At 36.3% G+C, this 26,010-nt stretch overlaps 1 long non-coding RNA gene across 1 annotated transcript in view; it reads right to left on the bottom strand.

The window, feature by feature from the left end:
* LOC143729694 (uncharacterized) overlaps positions 1–20,775 on the bottom strand; it is a 39,064-nt gene extending 18,289 nt beyond the window's left edge. Inside the window, exon 1 of the long non-coding RNA XR_013200048.1 lies at positions 20,392–20,775. This is a non-coding gene — a long non-coding RNA (uncharacterized LOC143729694). The remainder of the gene's footprint in view (positions 1–20,391) is intronic.
* Between the last annotated feature and the right edge of the window lie 5,235 nt (positions 20,776–26,010).

Below are 26,010 nucleotides of genomic sequence, written 5' to 3'. Positions count from 1 at the left end.
GAAGACATATATATGAGTTTGTAGTGAGTTCGTTGTTAGTATTTGCAGCGTGTTTCTGTATTCGGTTGTGTTGTAAACGTTTCTGTATTCTGTTGCGTTGTTAATGTTTCTGTATTCTGTTGTGTTGTGAGTATTTGCAGCGTTTTTCTATATTCGGTTGTGTTGTTAATGTTTTTGTATTCGGTTGCGTTGTGAGTATTTGCAGCGTGTTTGGAATTCGGTTGTGTTGTTAATGTTTCTGTATTCGGTTGTGTTGTTAATGTTTTTGTATTCAGTTGCGTTGTGAATATTTGCAGCGTGTTTGGAATTCGGTTGTGTTGTTAATGTTTTTGTATTCGGTTGTGTTGTTAATGTTTTTGTATTCGGTTGCGTTGTGAGTATTTGCAGCGTGTTTGGAATTCGGTTGTGTTGTTAATGTTTCTGTATTCGGTTGTGTTGTTAATGTTTTTGTATTCGGTTGCGTTGTGAGTATTTGCAGCGTGTTTCTGTATTAGGTTGTGTTGTTAATGTTTTTGTATTCCGTTGCGTTGTGAGTAGGCTATTTGCAGCGTGTTTGGAATTCAGTTGTGTTGTTAATGTTTCTGTATTCGGTTGTGTTGTTAATGTTTCTGTATTCTGTTGCGTTGTGAGTATTTGCAGCGTGTTTGGAATTCAGTTGTGTTGTTAATGTTTCTGTATTCGGTTTGTGGTGTTAATGTTTTTGTATTCGGTTGCGTTGTGAGTATTTGCAGCGTGTTTGGAATTCGGTTGTGTTGTTAATGTTTCTGTATTTGGTTGTGTTGTTAATGTTTTTGTATTCGGTTGCGTTGTGAATATTTGCAGCGTGTTTGGAATTCGGTTGTGTTGTTAATGTTTCTGTATTCGGTTGTGTGGTTAATGTTTTTGTATTCGGTTGCGTTGGGAGTATTTGCAGCGTGTTTCTGTATTCGGTTGTGTTGTTAATGTTTCTATATTCGGTTGTGTTGTTAATGTTTTTGTATTCGGTTGCGTTGGGAGTATTTGCAGCGTGTTTCTGTATTCGGTTGTGTTGTTAATGTTTTTGTATTCGGTTGCGTTGTGAGTTTTTGCAGCGTGTTTGGAATTCGGTTGTGTTGTTAATGTTTCTGTATTCGGTTGTGTGGTTAATGTTTTTGTATTCGGTTGCGTTGTGAATATTTGCAGTGTGTTTGGAATTCGGTTTTCTGTTGTTAATGTTTCTGTATTCGGTTGCATTGTGAGTATTTGCAGTGCGTTTGGTATTCGGTTGTGTTAATGTTTCTGTATTCTGTTGCGTTGTGAGTATTTGCAGCGTGTTTCTGTATTCGGTTGTGTTGTTAATGTTTTTGTATTCGGTTGCGTTGTGAGTATTTGCAGCGTGTTTCTGTATTCGGTTGTGTTGTTAATGTTTTTGTATTCTGTTGCGTTGTGAGTATTTGCAGCGTGTTTCTGTATTCGGTTGTGTTGTTAATGTTTTTGTATTCGGTTGCGTTGTGAGTATTTGCAGCATGTTTCTGTATTCGGTTGTGTTGTAAATGTTTCTGTTTTCTGTTGCGTTGTGAGTATTTGCAGCGTGTTTCTGTATTCGGTTGTGTTGTTAATGTTTTTGTATTCGGTTGCGTTGTGAGTATTTGCAGCATGTTTCTGTATTCGGTTGTGTTGTTAATGTTTTTGTATTCGGTTGCATTGTGAGTATTTGCAGCATGTTTCTGTATTCGGTTGTGTTGTTAATGTTTTTGTATTCGGTTGCATTGTGAGTATTTGCAGCATGTTTCTGTATTCGGTTGTGTTGTTAATGTTTTTGTATTCGGTTGCATTGTGAGTATTTGCAGCATGTTTCTTTATTCTGTTGCGTTGTTAATGTTTCTGTATTCTGTTGCGTTGTGAGTATTTGCAGCGTGTTTCTGTATTCGGTTGTGTTGTTAATGTTTTTGTATTCTGTTGCGTTGTGAGTATTTGCAGCATGTTTCTGTATTCGGTTGTGTTGTTAATGTTTTTGTATTCGGTTGCATTGTGAGTATTTGCAGCATGTTTCTTTATTCTGTTGCGTTGTTAATGTTTCTGTATTCTGTTGCGTTGTGAGTATTTGCAGCGTGTTTGGAATTCGGTTGTGTTGTTAATGTTTTTGTATTCGGTTGTGTTGTTAATGTTTTTGTATTCGGTTGCGTTGTGAATTTTGCAGCGTGTTTGGAATTCGGTTTTCTGTTGTTAATGTTTCTGTATTCGGTTGCATTGTGAGTATTTGCAGTGCGTTTGGTATTCGGTTGTGTTAATGTTTCTGTATTCTGTTGCGTTGTGAGTATTTGCAGTGTGTTTCTGTATTCGGTTGTGTTGTTAATGTTTTTGTATTCGGTTGCGTTGTGAGTATTTGCAGCGTGTTTCTGTATTCGGTTGTGTTGTTAATGTTTTTGTATTCTGTTGCGTTGTGAGTATTTGCAGCATGTTTCTGTATTCGGTTGTGTTGTTAATGTTTTTGTATTCGGTTGCATTGTGAGTATTTGCAGCATGTTTCTTTATTCTGTTGCGTTGTTAATGTTTCTGTATTCTGTTGCGTTGTGAGTATTTGCAGCGTGTTTCTGTATTCGGTTGTGTTGTTAATAATGTTTTTGTATTCGGTTGCGTTGTGAGTATTTGCAGCATGTTTCTGTATTCGGTTGTGTTGTTAATGTTTCTGTATTCTGTTGCATTGTTAGTATTTGCAGCGTGTTTCTGTATTCGGTTGTGTTGTTAATGTTTTTGTATTCGGTTGCGTTGTGAGTATTTGCAGCATGTTTCTGTATTCGGCTGTGTTGTTAATGTTTTTGTATTCGGTTGCGTTGTGAGTATTTGCAGCATGTTTCTGTATTTGGTTGTGTTGTTAATGTTTCTGTATTCTGTTACGTTGTGAGTATTTGCAGCATGTTTCTGTATTCGGTTGTGTTGTTAATGTTTTTGTATTCGGTTGCGTTGTGAGTATTTGCAGCATGTTTCTGTATTCGGTTGTGTTGTTAATGTTTCTGTATTCTGTTGCATTGTGAGTATTTGCAGCATGTTTCTGTATTCGGTTGTGTTGTTAATGTTTTTGTATTCGGTTGCGTTGAGTATTTGCAGCATGTTTCTGTATTCGGTTGCGTTGTGAGTATTTGCAGCATGTTTTTGTATTCGGTTGTGTTGTTAATGTTTCTGTATTCTGTTGCGTTGTGAGTTTTTGCAGAGTGTTTCTTTATTCGGTTGAGTTGTAAATGTTTCTGTATTCTGTTGCGTTGTGAGTATTTGCAGCATGTTTCTGTATTCGGTTGCGTTGTGAGTATTTGCAGCATGTTTCTGTATTTGGTTGTGTTGTTAATGTTTTTGTATTCGGTTGCGTTGTGAGTATTTGCAGTGCGTTTGGTATTCGGTTGTGTTAAAGTTTCTGTATTCTGTTGCGTTGTGAGTATTTGCAGCGTGTTTCTGTATTCGGTTGTGTTGTTAATGTTTTTGTATTCGGTTGCGTTGTGAGTATTTGCAGCGTGTTTCTGTATTCGATTGTGTTCTTAATGTTTTTGTATTCGGTTGCGTTGTGAGTATTTGCAGCATGTTTCTGTATTCGGTTGTGTTGTTAATGTTTCTGTATTCTGTTGCGTTGTGAGTATTTGCAGCATGTTTCTGTATTCGGTTGTGTTGTTAATGTTTTTGTATTCGGTTGCGTTGTGAGTATTTGCAGCAAGTTTCTGTATTCGGTTGTGTTGTTAATGTTTCTGTATTCTGTTGTGTTGTGAGTTTTTGCAGCGTGTTTCTGTATTCGGTTGTGTTGTAAATGTTTCTGTATTCTGTTGCGTTGTGAGTATTTGCAGCATGTTTCTGTATTCGGTTGTGTTGTTAATGTTTCTGTATTCGGTTGAGTTGTGAGTATTTGCAGCGCGTTTGGTATTCGGTTGTGTTGTTAATGTTTATGTATTCGGTTTGCGTTGTGAGTATTTGCAGCATGTTTCTGTATTCGGTTGCGTTGTGAGTATTTGCAGCGTGTTTGGTATTCGGTTGTGTTGTTAACGTTTCTGTATTCTGTTACGTTGTAAGTATTTGCAGCGTGTTTCTGTATTCGGTTGTGTTGTAAATGTTTCTGTATTCTGTTGCGTTTGAGTATTTGCAGCGTGTTTCTGTATTCGGTTGTGTTGTTAACGTTTCTGTATTCTGTTACGTTGTAAGTATTTGCAGCGTGTTTCTGTATTCGGTTGTGTTGTAAATGTTTCTGTATTCTGTTGCGTTGTGAGTATTTGCAGCATGTTTCTGTATTCGGTTGTGTTGTTAATGTTTCTGTATTCGGTTGAGTTGTGAGTATTTGCAGCGCGTTTGGTATTCGGTTGTGTTGTTAATGTTTCTGTATTCGGTTGCGTTGTGAGTATTTGCAGCGTGTTTGGTATTCGGTTGTGTTGTTAATGTTTCTGTATTCGGTTACGTTGTAAGTATTTGCAGCGTGTTTCTGTATTCGGTTGTGTTGTTAATGTTTCTGTATTCTGTTGCGTTGTGAGTATTTGCAGCATGTTTCTGTATTCGGTTGTGTTGTTAATGTTTCTGTATTCGGTTACGTTGTAAGTATTTGCAGCGTGTTTCTGTATCCGGTTGTGTTGTTAATGTTTCTGTATTCTGTTGCGTTGTGAGTATTTGCAGCGTGTTTCTGTATTCGGTTGTTTTGTTAATGTTTTTGTATTCAGTTGCGTTGAGTATTTGCAGCGTGTTTCTGTATTCAGTTGTTTTGTTAATGTTTCTGTATTCTTTTGCGTTGTGAGTATTTGCAGCATGTTTCTGTATTCGGTTGTGTTGTGAGTTTTTGCAGCGTGTTTCTGTATTCGGTTGTGTTGTAAATGTTTCTGTATTCTGTTGCGTTGTGAGTATTTGCAGCGTGTTTCTGTATTCGGTTGTGTTGTAAATGTTTCTGTATTCTGTTGCATTGTGAGTATTTGCAGCGTGTTTCTGTATTCGGTTGTGTTGTTAATGTTTCTGTATTCTGTTGCATTGTGAGTATTTGCAGCGTGTTTCTGTATTCGGTTGTGTTGTTAATGTTTCTGTATTCTGTTGCGTTTGAGTATTTGCAGAGTGTTTCTGTATTCGGTTGTGTTGTAAATGTTTCTGTATTCTGTTGCCTTGTGAGTATTTGCAGCATGTTTCTGTATTCGGTTGAGTTGTTAATGTTTCTGTATTCTGTTGCGTTGAGTATTTGCAGCGCGTTACTATATTCGGTTGTGTTGTGAGTATTTGTAGCGCGTTTGGTATTCGGTTGTATTGTTAATGTTTCTGTATTCGGTTGCGTTGTGAGTATTTGCAGCGTGTTTGGTATTCGGTTGTGTTGTTAAAGTCCCTGTAAAGTCAAAATGAAGTATGTGTTCTGAGTTTTTCATATCACAGAAAAATGTGTTATTAGACAACCAGCCAAATTTGAATGCTAAAAAAAGCCGGCAAGTACATAAAATAAGCTATTAAAATCTTGAAAAAATGAGCAGTAGTCTCTGCTTTCAAACGCTGGGGGCGTGTCCGCTGGCTGCGCTGAAACCACGCCCACTCGTGGTAAAGCTGCCGTTGCCACACTCAACTGTCACCCGCTACAGCCGGAATGGATGCTCCTAGCAGCTTATTAGGTTAATTATAACATAAGCGCACAAGGCAACTTACACTCATTGGTGGGCACGCACTGCGGATGATGTCACCAGTTGTCGGCGCGACGGGAGGATGAAGGCCGAGGCGGGAGATAGTCGTTCGGCCCCATTCACCAGTAACAGCGGATTATCAGTGAATCCCAGTTGTCTCCGACGAAAGTTGATAAAACTATCCCATGTAAAATGATCACTACAGAGGCGGGTTTTGGTGGTGATCCTCAGCTCTCCATCAAGGTGGCTTTTCACAAAACTAATCCACCTCTTCTTGATGTGATCGTATTTAGTAAATTTAAATAAGGACACCGATCTGTTTTGCACGTGATCGCATTCAGGTAGTACGCATTTCCGTGACGAAGACATAGCTAACTAGCAAACTGTACGCTGTAGTAACTAATAATACTGACAGTAACTCGCGATTGAGCGGCAAACTGATGCGAATGTGCTCTATTTATATTGTTAGGGGAGCGGCCAGCCTCAGGGGCTCCAGTGCGTCATCAGGTAGGGGCGGGGCCAGGAGCTCAGGCACTCCAGTGCGTCATCGAGTACCCTTTAGCCCCGCCCAAAAAATCCGTAAAATATCAATGGTGAAAAACTGTTTAACGGTCTAACTCCACAATTCAGTACTTCACAGTTCACAGTCTTTGTAATGTGTTTAAGCAATACATTTCTAACATTTATAATGTGTTTAGATTTTTTTTTAAATTGCCTTTACAGGGACTTTAATGTTTCTGTATTCTGTTGCGTTGAGTATTTGCAGCGTGTTTCTGTATTCGGTTGTGTTGTGAGTTTTTGCAGCATGTTTCTGTATTCGTTGTGTTGTAAATGTTTCTGTATTCTGTTGTGTTGTGAGTATTTGTAGCATGTTTCTGTATTCGGTTGTGTTGTTAATGTTTCTGTATTCGGTTGCGTTGTGAGTATTTGCAGCGCGTATCTGTATTGCGGTTGAGCTCTCTCTGCCACCGTAGAAATACAATGAAGGTGAATAAATGACAGAAATGTCATTTTTCGGTAGGAGAGCGGGAGATTCTGCCTCAAGGTTTAAGGTGAGATAAAGCCTCTTATAAAGATGCAGCTGTCCCTCATTTGAGATTCCCAGGCCTAAAAAAGACATCCATGCTGTAACCTCCAGGTGTCCGCGGGTCTTTCAGCTCTCAGAGTGCTCTGTGAAACTCGGCGCTACAGATGGAGACAAGATAAGAACACACTCATTGAGGGAGGGCTCATAAAGGAGAGACAGAGAATGAGTGGCACATGAAAAAGACAAGTGACGTGATGAATCAATGCAATGAGTCGCTGCACACAAAACAAAACGCGAGACCCTGTCTGCCATTTACGTTCAACGAGATATTCACACACACACACACATACACACACACAGGCTCCCTGTGTACATTTAAATACAGAGCACTTTTAATGAATGAACGCCTTTTGAAAGCCCAACTGTGAGTCTCGCTCAATAGTCGTATAAATATATCTGTCTAAACAGGCAAATCTGAAGAAAATGTGAGTGCTTGCTCATGCAAATGTCGCCCGCCACAATGCTAGAATATTGATAGTTTTCCAGGGCGTTCTGGGCGATTGCTAGAAGGTTACTAGGGTGTTGTAAATCCTAGAACGTTTCGAGTTGGTTAATAGTTTGTTATAGGTGGATAGATCACAGCTAGAAGGTTGCTTGTTGGATGGGTGACTGGTCCAAATCAAAAGTGTCACCCCAAATAATCCATGATATTCTGGACACTAAACTGTAGGACTGCACAATATATCAAAATCATCGAAATAACGCATGTACATATCAGGTTATCGCAACACATATGCGATATGTACATCAAAAATGGTTCTTTTAAGAACTAAAGTTTTTTCTTTAAGTATCTAAAAAACTATAGATCTATAGTCTTTATAAATATTTCTGTACTTAGTTAGATTTTTGTACTTAGATGACAGTTTTCATGACATCTAGCTCTTGTTTTCATGACGTCTTGCCCTAAGAGAGGCTAGAATTATTTGTTTGAGTTCAGCCCTCACATCTGTCACATCCACGCTGATTTAAAAACAGGCACGACGTGATCCTCTAATAAAGACAAACTAGCACTTCCACCTGACAGCACGACAACTAAACAGCTTGCTGCAACAATGCCAATCACATTTCCCTGTTTGAGCAGGAATGGTGTCCCGGGTTACACTAATCGATGTTTAGTTAAACCCTCATTTACTGGTCCTGACCTTTCAATGTCCCTCTCAACAATAGAAAACTCTTAAAGATTCAGTCATGACGTCAGAAGAGGAGCGACTTCTGATTGGCTGAAACAGATGTCGAAGCATATGCAGGTTGATCAATGCCAAAGTTTAAGTTAGATACAACCAGTGATTTTTTTATATGTCACAGATGAGATACTATTAGTCGGTGTGGTCATTTGCATGGTGTTATTTCAGTTAGGCTAATAGCTGCTGGTTTGATTTGCATTGAGAGATGATCTTATGGAAAGTACCCCATGCCAATCTCTAGGTATGGTGAAGGGAATGTGATGATGTGGGGCTTTTTTAATTCCAAAGGCCAAGGGAACTTTATCAGGATGCATATTATCCTGGATCCATGAAATAACTGGCCTTTAAAAATAAATATCTGCCTTACTCTATGGGAATTTAACATAGGGGTGTCCTGACTTATGCACCCTGTATTTTAAGGAAGAACATTTATTTATTTACGATACATTATTCATTCACAAAGAAAATTGGTGTCCTTAAATGTTGGATTTTTCCTCATTTTTTTAATTAAGGCATTAAGATCAATTTCCAAAAGATGATTTTTTATTCTTCTTTTTAGTCAACTTTAGTGTGGGTGTGTTCACTTATGCTAAGCACTGTAAATGAAAAATAAAAGCGTTTCCTTGGCAACTGGAAATAAGTTTTTGTATATTTTATTTTATTTCAGTTAATATTTATTTTATTTCATATAATGAAAATATTTTTTTATGGTTTTAGTTTTAGTTAACTATGACAACTATCCACAGTATTTACTATTCTCTCGGTTTGAAGAAATTAAATAAGAATTCTGTACAATACAGACAATCTGTACAGCACTGAATTAAACATTAAACATTAAAAATAAAAAATAATAAAAATATACAATTGATTACAATGATTCACACTCACATTCACACAGTCTGGCCGCAACAAAACTTAAACATTACGCGTCTAATTTGTAATACTGACTTTGACCATGACAAGCTATATCTTTCAACTCACGACTATTTAAACTTTTACATGAGACAGTATAGACTGCAGTATGCAATGCATTAAACATTACAGTCCTTTCCAAAGCCTGTTTCTGCGAGCAGCATGCTGCACACTACTGGACAACACACACACACACACACACAGCACTAGAGATGCATTTACGGGTGTGTGGAAAAGAGCAAACCCTATAAGTGGCCATTAAAATAAGCTGTAGCATCACTTACACCTGAACACTTACAGGACACAACAGTGAAGCTCTCTCTCTCTCTTACACACACTCTATCACTCGTTGTCCATCTATCCATCCATCACACATACACACATTTCTCTCTCGTTCTCTGTGTGTGTCTCTTCATGCTTCAGTCTATTTTAGGCTGTTACAGTTGCTGTTGTCTCCTATTATGTGAGGATTGTGGCACTTTCTGCTTTATATTTGCTAGCTGGTCATCACAATTATGTTGTAAACATGCCTACCCTGTTTGTTTCTTTTTACGTGGACAGATACCGGAGACCAGAATATATCAGGGACTTGAGGAGGGACTCTTGATGTGGACTACCAAAAACCATCTAGCAACCACCCAGAACACCCTAGCAACCACACAGCAACACAATCAAATGCACTTTGAACATTTTAGGAACGAAATATCAACGCACTTGCAACCGACTAACACACCAACATTGCAACAGTGAGTTTTACACAGACATACTACATCCATATTTTCCAATCGATCAATCAATCGTTTTTGCTGGTTTGTACTATAAAAGTCATTAGTCGGGCAAAACCGCACAACAAGATCAAAATTAAGTATGACTGATCAGAAATTTTAATACAATATTTTGCTGTTTTAAAACATTAGCTATTCTAACTATAGTGTCAAATCGATCAGTCGTGATTATTCGCATCTAACATAAATGTTTGTATTTGTGTGTGTGTGTGTGTGTGTGTGTGTGTGTGTGTGTGTGTGTGTGTGTGTGTGTGTGTGTGTGTGTGTGTGTGTGTGTGTGTGTGTGTGTGTACACGTATACACAAACACATTACATTATACAGTTACAAAATTCTATGTTAGATGTGATAAATCACGTGACGGCACAAATACTAACATGAGGAACATATTACATCTTATAATGTTATGGCAAATATATGGCAAGATTAGGTAAAGGTAGAAAACATCACATCAAACCCAAAAAGTTGAAGTCTACGGATATTAAAGAAAAAATGATCTACTAAAGATTTCCTTGTTACTGTACATAACAGAAAATCATTGCTGCTCGACATCCAGCCATTCACAAACTGCTCTGAGATCGGTATGAACACACATTACTCTAATAAAACTCATATTTCTGGTTTCCAAAACAACAAGATGTCTAGAAGATGCACGAAGAGTAATATCCAGTTATTACGTGCGTTAAACCTGCTTCATCGCATTTCTTGATTTTTCTTCTTCAACATTTTTAGTAAAAAAAAAAGTATTTTCCCAATTGTATCTAAAGAATTAGTTCCATAATTAAGAAAGCACACACATCTTTAGATATTGATTTTCAAAGAGACAGTTTTCCATCTGTTAATGGTGTGCAGGAGCCCAGAGCCGTGTGAGAGGATACACACCTCCATTACGAGGGGAATGGGTAACATGTTTTTAATAGTTTTAGTAATGATCTTCTGAGGGACATAAAAAGCTTTGGCCATGTGGAACTATACAAGACAATGTGACCGGAATTGAACAAGAAAATCCCAAGAAAATGCACCATAGAAACCAAGCGTTTGACTGTGAATTCTAAAGACATACGATCGATACTGGATATCATTTCAGATCTCCATGAAAGCAGTATTCAGCCTTGGAAAAAAACTAATCTAAATGAAACAAATATTTAAAAATGTATTCAAATATTTACTAACTAAAATTGTTTCAACCCATGCATGCTTAGGTCAACCGTTGGTTTAAATTTTTTTATTACATTTTTAAACCCAACTGTTGGGTTTGTCCATATTTGACCCAATCAGGTTGAAACAACCAAGCAATTTTTAGTGTAAATGAATAAATAAATAAAAAAATAACTTTTAGGTCACAGCATAATGCATACATTTCGTCATAATTTACACATGTACTTGGCACAGACAACCAGATTAAGCCATTTGGTGCCCTTTTCAGTCTGCATTCATTACGATTATTAATTAAGAATTTATCATGCATTACAAATTGTGTCAGAATGAAGGTTTTCAGTCCAGATCTGATAATCTGGTCAGTAAGTCCCTCCTTCAATGTAAGTCTAAGGGATCACTCACAATTTCTTCAGAAAAGTGATTTTTTTTTTTTTGACATATTTTCACTTAATTTAATACAGAAATATTAAGTACAGCACAACCAAAGCCCAAAAAAATGCATTAATATCATTTCATATTTTTTTGCAGTAACACTACACAACTTCAATATCCTTAATCAACGAGCCTTTCATGTGATGCTTATGCAAAGTTGCAATGACCATGGATTTTATGCTAATGATTAATTGTGATTAACAATTTAATTCTGTTCTGTAATCTCTGTAATTAAGCCCAATAGGTTATATATTTTAATGTTTTACTCGGAATTAAAAAAACAATAAAAGGGCCATACGATATCCTTTATGCTTTGAAAATGTATATTTATATCATCATTTATATAATATAACACAATATAATAACTATAATATAATATAAAATAAATGCAGTTTGATTAAACCTGCAAGCTTTCATTTTGTATGAAGAAAGATCTTTGTGTATTTTACAACATTATTATTAATTTTTTAATTATTCCTTATTCTTTACTCCACTGTTTCTCTTTTCCACACCAGAAAAGGAGCCAAATATTGCGCATTTGATGGTATTTCTTTAAGAGATTCATTTTCCTTATTTGAACTACACAATTATTACAGTTATCTCAAATAATTGTGATTAGATAGAAAAACAATGATCAGACGATTAATAAATAATGGTGGCATCTTTTACGGAATTGAAGTATAATTCATGTGCATCCACAGAAAAACAGTGCAGAACGGTCCTAACCCAAACTCAAAGTTTAATATTTCGTTCTAGAGGCTTCATTACTGTGTTAGATCAATAGAAATTTGCCGGCTAATTAAATTGCTTTTAATAACACCAGATGTAAAGTCCAGCAATAGATCATTAAAAGTGTCCTTAAAGTGTCCTCTCCCACAGCTGGTTCGGATGAGCTCGACCCAACCCCCCCCCCCTCATCCACACACCCCACCCCATCCACACACCCCACCCCAGCACCTGTCCTCCATTACTGTCGGTCTTCAAACATATGTTTTCACATGCAGGCCTGCGACACACAATAACCCCAGCACACGGGGCTCAGGGGTGAGGGTATCTATCTCTAATGAGCCCAGTGTCTTGTTTAGGGGGTTTGTGGAAGGCGGCCCACAGGAAACACACTAATGCTGCTGGGCTAAATGGAAATCCCTGGAGTCGGAGGGTACAAAGACTCCTCTTCGGGTGCCTTTGCGCTTTTGTTTGGGTTTGTTTACTCTGTCTGCCGGCCGGGAGTGTTGGTGGTCTGCCCCGTCACGGCCCCCCGGGGACAGTCTTACACTCACACACACGGCTCAGAGAGATCTATTGTGATAAATGAGAGGGCACACACTCACTGGCTGGGGTGAGAGGCGTTGTGCACCAACATCCGCAGGTATTCGGGTTCGGTTCTGAACGCCATTTCAAGTGTGTTCATGAAAAGAGATGGAGTGTGTGTGTTTGCAATAATGTACAATATTTGCCATTCACTCACTGATAATCTTCCCCTCTGTCTAACCTTACTTACTTTACATTATTGTTACAAATCAAATTCTTCTAAAAAATTCTCCTTACTTTTTCCATTATGTGCATTTTCTTCTTTTGAAGAACATAAATGAAGACATTTTGAAGAACATTGGAACATTGGAACAACTTTGCAATAATGTTCAATTTACTGATAATCATCTCAACAGTAAATAAATCATAAATAATCATAAATCTAACCTTACTTAACTCTCTAGTGCGGGTTGGTTATTTTTGACTGAAAAAATAATAATTACGGTTTGTTGTTTTAATTTTTTACTTTAACAGAACGGTAGGAAACTTGGTATAGGTTTTGGCACTTGCTATGTGAACAAAAACAAGAGGTCAAAAATGCATCGGTAATGAATAAGAAGCAAATTTCATCAAGTGGAAACGTTACTGCGCCCAAACAAAATCTTACTGAAAGCTCATTTTTTGAGATATCAATCTTAAATTTAGAGCACAACTTGTTTAGATTCATGACTTTGATTTTCGTGTAACATTTTTTTTGGAAAACATAATTTAATATAAAATTCTAAAATAGTATTTGCATAATAATAAACAAACTTCTATAAATTTTGTTTTGTTTCACTTTCTTTCTTTCTTTTCACTTCAGCAATAATCTGCCATGTGTCGTCTTTAAAAAGAGACCAAACTTAAGTCTGTGCTCCAAAGCATTCAAGATTTACTCGAAAATGAAATGTAATTTTCAGGTCTATGCTCAAAAATGATTAACGGGTAAAAGATGGATCATATTCCATAAATATATTTTAGAACCATAAAATATTAAATAAATAAAAACTTTTTCGAACTAAAATATAGTAGACTACATTAATTTCGGTAATTTTTGACCACCGTGAGAGCAGCACCTGAGGTTAAAGTGATAGTTCACCCATAAAATTAAAATTCAGTCATTGTTAGCAATCTCCATGCATCCTCCATTCTTTTGAAGAACACAAAAGATGATATTTTGATGAACACTGGAGCCCAAACAACATTGCAAAAATGCAATAATGTAACATTTTTGTTCTTGTCATCAACTGATAATCTTCTGAAAGAGAAAATTGACTGCAGTAGAAGAGTTTACACTAATGTTAACAGCATGAACATATGGCTAACTATTTTCTAACCAAACATTAGTACAGAGAGACAAATCCAACCTGATCCCATGAGAAAATGCAACTCTTTTATGGGGTCACCTTTTCGTATAAATTCCATCAATGTGATTTACAGAAATGTAAAAAACATAAACATAAATGTCCACCCCTAACCCTAAACTAGCAGTCAGTGGGGCGTAAGCAGATCATACAAAAGTGTACGAATGAGATTGTACAAATTCATAGCCACTAATCTACCAAAATGTAAAATAGTTATGAATTTGTGAATGAGTGTGTTGGAAAAATCGCATGCATAATTATTTCAAGCACTGCAATTCTCTCTCTCACACACACACACACACACACACACACACACACACACACACACACACACACACACACACGTAATGATTCTGGTACTAATTTCTGTCTCTTCTACGTGTGACAAAACCCAATCATTACTTGGTGATATAATCCTCGATCCAGCTAAATGAATCTGCTGATGCTCATATGTGCAGTTTTCAGACACATTACATCTATATGTGGCTATTTTCTCAGTGAGACGTTTTGATAGATTAGAGGAGTGAATCGTGTTTGCTTGCTTGTTTATTAGTTCAACCAATATGACTGTCATGCCTCTTTTCCATTTTCACTGACATTATTTTTGATTATATGTAATATAATGGTTGTCTTAAAATGTATTTGGACACTAAGACATGCTTCAAGGTGTCTGAATGTTGCTGAATTAGGCTAGATATCAAAATAATAATAATAATAATAATAATAAAAATAGCATCTGCACTCGAATGCTGCTGCATCTCTTCACTTTTCTTAATAGTTTTGAAGTCTGTCTTTTTAGTCAATCTAACGAGGCAATTCTTCTCAAGTTCACACAAAATCACGATCAACACCAACAAACGGATCAAAAAATACCATCTTCATTTTCAACACTGCATCTATTGTTAGTATCATTCCACCTATCAACATTTCCATGCATTAGTCTGATGCTTTACCCCAAAGCGATTTACACTGCGTTCAAGGTAGGGCAAATACGTCATTATTCTTTAAAATAAATGCCACTTGGTTTTCTGATTTAAGTCATTTGTGCCTTTTATGTGACAACAAATCCAGATAAAGAAATGTTTTGCTATGGTCCAGATCTGAGCATCAATTAATTTACAATACAGGTTTAGTCAATATTTTGTTCAATCCGATTTCTACCTTAATTTTTTTCATTGTTGAAGAGAGAGCATAAAACGAGCCCACTGTTGGTCCTTACCGAGAGAACAGACAGACAGAACTTGACCTGTACGAGAGAGAGCACGCAGGCAAGAGCGCTAAACACTTTAGAGGATTTCTGAACAGCTCCATTAGCCCCGGTCTGATGGATCGGCTCCATCTCACATGCATACCGTTCTAATGAGGTCTACCTGCGCTATTGTGTCCCATAAATGTGTCATTGGCGTGCTGAATGCATTTCGTGCCAATCCAAGAATTAAGAATGCATACGAGACAAAGACAGAAAACATGGAGAATGATCAGATCTATTATTCATGGAGATGCTGCTGTAATTGAGTTACATTGCCATGTTTCTATGAAGAAAGGGGGATTTAGAGATATGTAAAGTATATCTGAATTGTGTCCTTGTTCATTGACAGCACTTTTGTTAGATTTACCATGCAGTGATCTTGTTATTCTGAGCAGAAGCAAACAGAATGAACATGTAAGACTGTTAGATACAGTCAGTGTCCCCTAAAGGTATTTAGATACTTAAAGGGATAGTTCACCCCAAAAATGAAAATTCTGTCATTAATTAATAACCCACGTGTCGTTCCAAACCCGTAAGACATCTTCACAAGCAATAGCCTAGTACGTTCATCTTCAGTTTTTGATGAAATCTGAGAGCTTTCCATTGACATCTACGCAACTACCACTTTCAAGCCCCAGAAAGGTAGTCAAGACATCAAGACAAAATGCAAATTAAGACAAGAGTATTGTGCCACTTTGTGCTTGTCAAACATTAGTTAAATGTGGTAAGGGATAGTTCACACATTAACTCAAAAATAAAAAATTATGTCATAATTTAGAAGAAGAAATTTGAAAAATGCTTCCTCTACACTGACTTTCATTGTTTGGACAAAAAAGTGAGAAGAATGAAATGCATAGAGGTCTGGAAAGAGGGTGAGGAAAGGTGAGAAAATGACAACATGAAATATGTGAACTGACTTCAAACATCCAATAAAAATCATCAAAATACCAGTTGATTTAAAAGACATTGAGGCTTCAAAATCCTGCAGCATTTGAGACAGGCAGATTCAGACTCTTGACATCAGACATTAATATGTGTGGCTTCAGTGTCCATATATTCTTGATGTAACAGCACGTTCCTTCTTAGAACAGCTGTCTATCAAAGCTGTAATCTTTGGCCAGATTGTGGAGCGTATGAGAGAATTATGACCATGAAGAGAAACAGAGAGATTCGCCCACCTTTGCATCATTTAGATGCACTTATCTTCCTCTCAAGAAAACTCCTCAAACATATTATGATTGCATTCATTTTCAAGGCAAAACAATGCGACAGCCCTTGACATCAAACCAACAACAAGACAAAAAGCAGCCTTCTATCATCAGTTAAATATATATAGTAATCATCCACCCACAAAACCCTAGCAACTAGCATAGCAACACCATGGTAACAATCTACAATACCCAATACAAATGTTCTTTGGGAAGATAATTATTACAAAGAAGAAGCATGTTTTAGACAAATCAAAAGTAGGGTGTTTTTGGCATGTTCCAACTTTTGACCACCAATTGTTAAAAAAAAAAACATGCGCCATTAGCTATGTTTCTATAAAAAGTTGCAAATTGGACAAAATTGGAATCTCGCATAAAGCATTAGCAAATGAAGCAACGTTTCAACCCCATGTGTTCAGGAGAACCAAATGGTCACTTCCTGGGAAATTGACGCTAAATATCTGTTATAAAAACAGATATTTGTGGCCCGTCATCTCTGCTTGCAGCTATTTTTTCATATTTTTCTTCAAGATTCCTGGGGCTTTTGAGGCCCTTAAAGGGATAGTTCACCCAAAAATGAAAATTCTGTCAGTATTTACTCTCCCTCATGTTGTTCCAACCCCGTAAGACCTTCGTTCATCTTCAGAACACGAATTAAGATATTTTTGATGAAATCTGAGAGCTGGATCACTCCTCCATAGGCTTCTAAGGGATTGAAACTTGTTCTCCAAAAAGTTATTAAAGATATCGTTAAAATAGTCCAAGTGACTACAATGGCTCAATCCTAAGTTTATCAAACAACGAGAATACTTTTTGAGCACAAAAAAACGACTTTATTTCAACTATTCATTTCCATTTTTCCATTTTTGGGTCATTTCCATTTTTGGGTGAACTATCCCTTTAATATACTCAAAAACTGGGGGGGGGTATCTACAGCATCCCCTTGAATTAATGACTGACCTGTTTGGCTCAGGCATTTCAGAATGATCAAACGCTGAATGATCACATCCAAAAGTCACGTGAGTTTTTCATTGCGTAATAAGGGATTTATTCTGTAAATGTGTTTCCATCGTATGTGCATGTCTTCTTATCAGATAAAAAATGCATTTGCCTCAGTTGAGCGCATACGTTTTTATGCGCATTTTTAGAATTTATGCACATCTTGGATTTCAGTATTTTTTTTGCAATATCCAATTGTGCATTAAAAAAAGGTGGATGGAAAAATGATATAGCTAATGTCATAAATTTGAAGTGATATATAACTCTTTTAAGAAAAAAATATTTTAATGGTTGTCCAATAATAAAAGTAAAAAAACACAATATCAATATTACAGCATGATTTGTCCCCCTGCCTCCATCAAAGTGCAAATAGTCATACAAAATTACTGCAGGAAGATGATCTAACATATAATTTTCTTAAATTCTATAAGTTTATCAATAACTATGAACAAATTTTGTCCTGAAATAGCTAGTAACTAATGAGTGAATGAATGAAGAGCACTTTATTCAGCATTAAGTTATTATAAACCTATTTTACTAAGAAACACAATAGGTGAAATATGGGAAAATTATGATGAACAATAAGGGATGAGAAATGCTAACCACACAAGGTCAACATATTTGCTCTGGTTGAGGAGAATGCTTCAGATGTGACCTCTGTTACTGAAGGTCAGCAGGTAGAGACACAAGACGACTGAAGGACAGAGACATTATAAAGCTCAGCTGGACAAAAAATAAGCGATATAATCCTTTCAATAGTGAAAAACGACATAATGGTTAGAAATGCAATGAGGACAAACAGACGTTAAGTGAATGATCCACATCTATTTCCACTTTAAATGACAGAGCTTGACTCGACTGTAGCTCAGAATCTCATTAAAATGTGTATAAACTTCATTCCTGAATCCTTGAATAATATCTCATCGTTTGTAGCGGCCTTCAGGCTCTAAGAATAAAATCGTGCTAAGCAAGGCGGACTTCTGTTTAACAGCCCTTAAACATTTTTAACCAAGAATGCAATTAGATTACCAGGGGCATTTTGCACTGGAAAGCTAAATAGTAACAACTATACCTAATATCTCTGTTATATTAAAGGGATAGTTCACCCAAAAATGAAAATGATGTCAGTAATTACTCACCCTCGTGTTGTTCCAACCCTGTAAGACTTTCGTTATTCATCGGAACTTCAATCTTAAGTTTATCAAGTGACGAGAATACTTTTTGTGCGCAAAAAAAACTAAAATAACGACTTTATTCAACTATTCACTTTCTTCTGTGTGGGCCTCTGACGTGAGTTCACGAGAGCCACGACGCATTGTCTTTTTTGCTATTGGTTCTAAAGTGTGCATTTCCTGGATGTACGAATCGTGAGAAACCAACGAGAAAACGTAAAAGGGCCTTACCAATGCCGCAAAATGAATGGCTTACCTTTCAGACTTTCCCATCAAATGATCGTGAGCGTCATCTTCTCATTTCTCGCGCATGCGTCGTGGCTCTTCACTGACTTTTCTGGGCCGGCAGATGAAATTACCTAGCAGCCTACGCCTATCAGATTTCATCAAAAATATCTTGTGTTCTGAAGATGAGCGAAAGTCTTACGGGGTTGGAACAACATGACGGTGACATAATTTTCATTTTTGGGTGAACTATCCCTTTAATATAACAGAGATATTAGGTATAGTTGTTACTATTTAGCTTTCCAGAGCAAAATGCCCCTGGTAATCTAATTGCATTCTTGGTTAAAAATGTTTAAGGGCTGTTAAACAGAAGTCCGCCTTTCTTAGCACGATTTTATTCTTAGAGCCTGAAGGCCGCTACAAACGATGAGATATTATTCAAGGATTCAGGAATGAAGTTTATACACATTTTAATGAGATTCTGAGCTAACAGTCGAGTCAATCTCTGTCATTTAAAGTGGAAATAGATGTGGATCATTCACTTAACGGCTGTTATTGCAATGTAAACATTGTTTGTCCTCATTGCATTTCTAACCATTATGTCGTTTTTCACTATTGAAAGGATTATATCGCTTAGTTTTTGTCCAGCTGAGCTCTATAACGTCTCTGTCCTTCAGTCATCTCGGTGTCTTGTGTCTCTACTGAGTAATTACTGACAGAATTTTCATTGTTGGGTGAACTAACCCTTTAATGGGTTCTGGGTGACCCTGTACAATTTACCTTTGTTTGAGTCCTTATATCCAGCATAAAATCTTACACAATCAACAAAGTATACACTCAGTTTTTATCAGTTTCTTAAAATATGCTGAGGCTATAATGACTAAAACTGTGTTTTAGTTCAGGATTATGGCTAAAATGAGCTGAAGTAGTCTATAGATGCATGACAAACGGCCTCTGAACATGTTTGACTCCCTCTTGTGCTGGAGACTAACGGGAAAATGTGTTTATTATTAAAATCGTGTACGGGCGGATCCTCACCCTTGGCATCTCTATGCTAATGCGCAGGTAAGAGCCCTTGTGCTTTTGTGTTACTGGCCACAACAGGCCGCCTGCCAATGCGGTGTCTTGCTTTCAACTGAGTGCTTTCAATTCTCATCAATTTAGCCCAATTAAAGCGCTCTGCCTGCACGAAGAGCATTTTAGAGCCCTGTTACAAACCCACTCTTTTCAATTAAGCTAAAAGATAAAGATCCAGGTTTCACTGATGCATTGAAATGCACTGCTGTTTCTGTGCCTACTTTCTGTTCAATACCCTACAGTGAGGTCGGCACACTAATTCGACATTCAATGCTTTAAACTTCAGTCTTAACCATGAATGTTACGAAGTCACACTACTGCATAATCGAAACACATTAACATTATTTACACTATTGGCTAAAGTTAATAAACACAATCATTATGAAAATAACCAATTTTAAGAACACTGCTGAAACGTTCAAAGCATTACATCCATGAAATAGTTATCTGAATGCTAGTGTACTTCTAAACATTGACTATTCATAAAAAAATAAAAGTGATACGATTTACACACTTTCTTATGGACAACAGACCAAAAATATTGGTGACTCATCCTGCACCTCACATATTTTGTCCAATCAAATGCTCTCTAGCTGACAATTAGCTATTCAAGGTTCACAGCAATTTGATAAAGGGAGGGGGAAAGACCCAAATAGGAATAGGAAATATGTTACCTGTTCTCATCAACTGAATTCCCTTGGTCCTCTGCCTACAAAAACTGTTTTGTACTTTAAGTTATTATTTAAAAAAACTTAGGTTTCCAACAAAAATTGGCCACTTTGTATGTTCTTTTGTATATTCTCGATGTTTTGTGTGTCTTCACGCAACGCACATGTAAAGTCAGAATGGAAAATTTTATATGGATCGGATTCGGAGCGTTACAGATCAAAGTGTTTTATAATCACTCGGTTTCAGATCCATTTCGGGTTTCCCATTTCATTTCCTAACAGGTGGGCTTCTCCTCTGAACGATCATTTCTCCTCTGAACGACTTTCAAAAGCCCGTTCTTGGCTGCAGATAGCCTAATAAAAAAAACTCCTTCCGTTCCGTTTCCACTCAGTAGGACTAGGCCTTTCCTCACACATATCGGAAGGTCAGTGGTCCATAAACACCATCACAAAGCGTGCAGCGTCCCGGTTCAGAGTCAACGCTCCTGGATCGTCGGTCAATCAAATTTGAATAAAATAGCCTATTACACGGCGCTCTACTTTTTGTATCTACTATACAACATATCTACTATATCCAATATTTCATGTCCATTCATTTGTTTATTTATTTAGCCTATTTCTGTCGTCTATTTATTTGACGTAGGCAACTAGCGGGATCATTTAGTGACCCTTTGCACTGTACGTCCTAGGCCTATTTGTTTGGCGACAATGACTGCTGACTCGCTAGCCTTTGCTTAATTTGTTATTTTTATAGCCTATAGCCAATGTAAATATGTTTTCTTTTTAATTGTTAATAGGTATTTGTTGATTGTTTGTTAGAATGATAGTTGATTTACTTGTCACAACTGCTGTTTGTTCGAAGAGTTTTAACATTTCAACAAAGTTAGAAAAGTAGCAAATACATATTAGAGCAATTGTTTACAGCAAAACACTTATTATAATCCACTGTCTTGCTAAATTAGCAAAAGCCAATGCGCTCATTTGGGTCATATTGCTCAAAGGTCCTCCTGGCTTTAATTAGCACATCCTGATTGGCTTAAACACTTCACTTTTTTTTATTTCAACAACACAGTTCAAAATAGATGTAATTTTCCATTCCAAACCTACATTGATTAAGAGTTTGTGTAATACTGTCGAATCAAGGGCAATTATGCTGTTGCCATTTATGTTTGTATCTGTGCTCCACTGAACCCATTTACTGCCATCAAGATTTTATCAAAAATATGTTTTCGGTCAAAATTAGGACCTGAACAATACGCTTTAATTGGTGTGGGTCAAACTGACCGCTTTTATCACCCCAAAAAATCTCCTTTAGTCTGGCAATTTAGCCAAAATGTTGCTGTTATTTATGTATGTTTTTCCTTCATTGCTAATTAGTAGATGCTTTAAAATCATGTTTTTAAATCATTTTTTTGAAATCAATGCTTTTAAGATGCTAAAAAGGTCACCTGCAGATTTTCTGGGGACATTTTGATATTAGATTTTTGGATGTTTGGCTCTTTGCAATGTTTTTTTTTTTCTCTGCTGTTAACTATTGGGTGACCATCTCAACAAATCCTTAGTGCAAATTCCTTATTCATTTAACATGGAATGTACTAATGCAAAATCCTGTTAGAAGATCCTAACTGTGATGGCATATGAATGTCAGTTGGGTGTTTGGTAGATTTTTCTTTTAAACAAAAACCATCTTGAGTGGGCTTCTTTTCTAAGGCATTCTGAACGAGGCCCACGGTTCAAGGCCCGCTCTCAGCCTTGGGTGCGTAAAATGATCCTTTGTAGCATGTGAATTGAGATTGAGCTTTTCATGTGTTTGCATTCCAACATGTAAATGTGAAGAAAAAAAAGAGAGAGAGGTCTCAACACTCTGTGTTTTGCGTATGTTGTAATTGTGTAATTTAAGAGGAGTTGAAACATCTCACAGAACATGTCATTTCACCCCAAAGTCAAAAAAAGGAAATATGAAATTACATTTTTCATGATAATTCAGCATCATTTTTTGAACATTAAAGGTATGGGATACATGTTGAATTGTCTATTCGTGCAACTGCTCTTGCCTAAATGCATATGCTCATTTTTAAGGAACCTCATTATGTGTTCATTAAGTAATTGGTCTGTGGTTGTTTATGTGAGTGTTAAGGTTGTCTATTCAGGAGCCTTTGAGAGATGTATTGTTGTCAGGGTTCATGTTATGAATCCAGAATGAGATGTTGCAAGTGAATCCTCATTGGCCAAACTCGGTACTACACTGAAAGGCCAAAACACTTTGCATGCCCTGAATGATAATAATGGGAATAATGCCAGTAAAACATGAGGAATAATGTACTGGGTCCTCCACTAAAGAGCAACTGTTTGCACATTTGCCGTTGACATATTTTATTTCATTTCATTGGTACATTAAAGTATTTTAATTTGACGTTCAACAGAAGTTTGTGAAATGGAAAAGTACACTGTTAAACTAGTTGTAAATCCAAATTAGATAAATGACTTGATTTTGAATTCAGAAAATATTCTGTTCACAGTTTCCTATACATTGTGAATGTGTTTTTTTTTTTTTGTCTGGTGTGTTTACTTTTTATTGTTATACATGGGCTTGATCAAACATATATAAGAACACATGTTGTGATCTATTACATGGTTAATGTGCAAAGATACTTAATATATATATATAAAGTTGCATATACCTATATATTTTGAGATAGTACATCAAAACAAGTAAAGAAACCTGCTGTCCAGCAGAGGACGCTGTTCTTTAAGCTGTAATATTTAGCTCTTCTAGTGACACACTGACCAACACACCCATCTTGAGTCAGAACTGTCCACATTTAATTGTAGTGAACAGTTTATTTATTTTAATACATGTTTTTAGATCATTTTTTGTTTAACTATTTCTTTACATTGTCTTTTTATTATGTTCACTTTTTAGAATGCGTGTTTGTTGTAAAAAGGCTTAGAGTGATTCCATTTTAAATGCAATACTATTTCTGCAAATGTTTCATACCTTTAAATGTAAAAGTACTTTTATTAATTTATGCGTTCATTGTATTTGTGAGCATCAGATGATTCATTTTAAACATGTGTTTGCTTGCTCTGAAGCTGTTCCTTTTTTAATGAAGAAGCATCCTCATCTCGATTTATAAGAATTGTGTACCAAATGATGAGTCAGTACAGGCCATAATAATTAAAATAGAATGAATAAGTTACTAAATGCTGTAAAAATGTATTGGTCATTGTTAGTTAATGCATTAACTAATGTTAAAGAGTCTTAATAAACGAAAGTGCCACAATCCACCACAAGAGGGCAGTATGATTATGAAAGGAAATGCAGAACAAATGCATGAAATTTAACATAGAAAACAAAACTGTAGCAGAGGCTTATATCTTTGAAGGGATAATTTACCCAAAAATGAAAATCCTATCATTTACTCACCTTCAAGTGGTTTCAAACCTGTATGAGTTTCTTACTTTTGCTGAACATAAAAGCAGATATTTTGAAGAATATGGGTTACCAGACAGTTGAATGGGAAAAAAGAATACTATGGAAGTCAATGGGGCCCATGAACTCTTTGGTTACTGACATTATTCAAAATATCTTCTTTTGTGTTCAGCAGAAGAAAGACATTTATACAGGTTGAAAATTATGACAGAATTTTCATTTTTGGGTGAACTGTCCCTTTAATGTTCGATGAACTGAACATTTAAATCAGAATCCTATCTTTTTAACTGTTTAACTGCCGTTCCAGTGAGATTATAAGGCCTGTTAACGCCAAGGACGATAACGTTAAAGATAACCATGTTTTTTTTCAGCTGATGAACGATTGAAAAACATTGACAGCCAATCAGAATCTATCCTGCTTGAAGAAACAAAAAATACACTTGTAATAAACAGAACGAAATTGTCCGCATGTGTGGACACTAATATAGTTATTGTTACAGTTCAGGGGCGTTTTCTCCGAGGAGGCAAGAGAGGCAGTGCCTCCTCAAAAAAATGGATGAAAAAATAATCCATATTACAAAAACAACGCATAAAACAAACGCATATATAAATCATAAATTAATAAATCATAGTTTTTCTAAAGTAACACCAACCGGCCGCAGGTGAAGTTACAGCATGGACGCTGAGTCTCTCTTGCCTCCCCTGAGCCAGTTGACTTTTAACAGACCCCCTAAAGCCTGCGATGGTTATAGTGGGGGGTAATTGAGAATGAATTCACGTGAGTCACGTAACAGGCAATGCCTCCATCGCTATGATTGGATGTGATCAGGCCTAGTTGTCTTGTTTTCGTGTGTTTTCCACGTTTACGAATCAGTCTGAATGAACACGATGGCGCTAATGGGAAAAAAGTAAATAAAAAGTATGTAAACAATATACATATAGGATATATATATATATATATATATATATATATATATATACGAATATATATTCGTCCTTGGTGTGAACGGGCCTTTACTTATAGCCATATGTATATTGGATTGCTGAGTTATTGAGCTTCAAGCATATGCATCTAATTCTGCAAAATTGATGTTTTCCATACATAAGACCAATTCAGAACAACATGATTCGGGTTATGTTTCTGGAGAATTATATGATTGAAAGTAAATATGTCATATAGCTCCAACTGAAAATGACTTGCTTATGATGGTTATTTGCCTTCTGAAGAGCTGATGGATCTTCCTTGTAATGTTGAAGGCTGTTTTCGTTAAACATGATTTGATGGACATCATAAAAGATTGAACTCTGCAGTGTGTCCATTTTTTCAAGAGATCCAATGCATGCACATTTAATGTGATTTTTGGTTTAAGTAAACGTTTGCTTATTACTCTGGTTGAATGGAGGGCTGAATTATATGAGCCTATGTGATTTCACCCACAATTTCATATGTTTGTGTGTGTGTCTTTGTGTGTCCGTTTGTGTGACAAGAGGCTTCATCAATGAACAAGCCGCTGGATTGGTGGACGTAATGTGAAGACTCAAGAGCAAATGAAGACAAGGACAAACTACTGAATTTGCATCACCAAAGATCAAACAGCTCTTCACAGAAATCAGCTGAATACTTCAAGTCTCCGTAGATTGTCATATGATGCTCATTTGCATAGGAAAGGAGCTACAGAAATCTGCCGCTGTGTAGTGAAATAAATGCAATTAAAAGACATAAACTGATACTGATACAAAATTCTCTTTGTATCAGTATGAGTTGTTAAAATGCAAATATTTAAAATCACTTCAGTATTACAATAAGTCTTTGTATCTCTTTCCATTATTTTGTGCTCAAGGATAACACAAGGTTAAAACCACTGATCTAAAGGATTTTTGAAAACCATGATAATTTATTAAATAATTAAATTATTTATGAATTAAATAATTTACATATATTTATATATATATATATATATATATATATATATATATATATATATATATATATATATATAACTTTAATTATTGATCATTTACATAGATCAGTGGTTAAAACTGGTGTATATACATTATATATATGTATAAGCTTTTATTGTTTTGTTATTAATTATTTGTTATAATTTCTCAATTTTACTCTTTTATCGCTGGTTTTGCTTGTTGATGTTGAGGTGCAATTCTCTTTTTAGCCAGCGCGTGGTTGGCTTCTT

The sequence above is a fragment of the Siphateles boraxobius genome, unplaced genomic scaffold, assembly GCF_051911475.1.
Source record: "Siphateles boraxobius isolate OS27281-9 unplaced genomic scaffold, OSU_SipBor_1 8, whole genome shotgun sequence".
Lineage (NCBI taxonomy): Eukaryota > Metazoa > Chordata > Actinopteri > Cypriniformes > Leuciscidae > Siphateles > Siphateles boraxobius.
The sequence above is the reverse complement of the archived record's forward strand: the minus strand, read 5'-3'. Positions and strand labels throughout refer to the sequence as shown.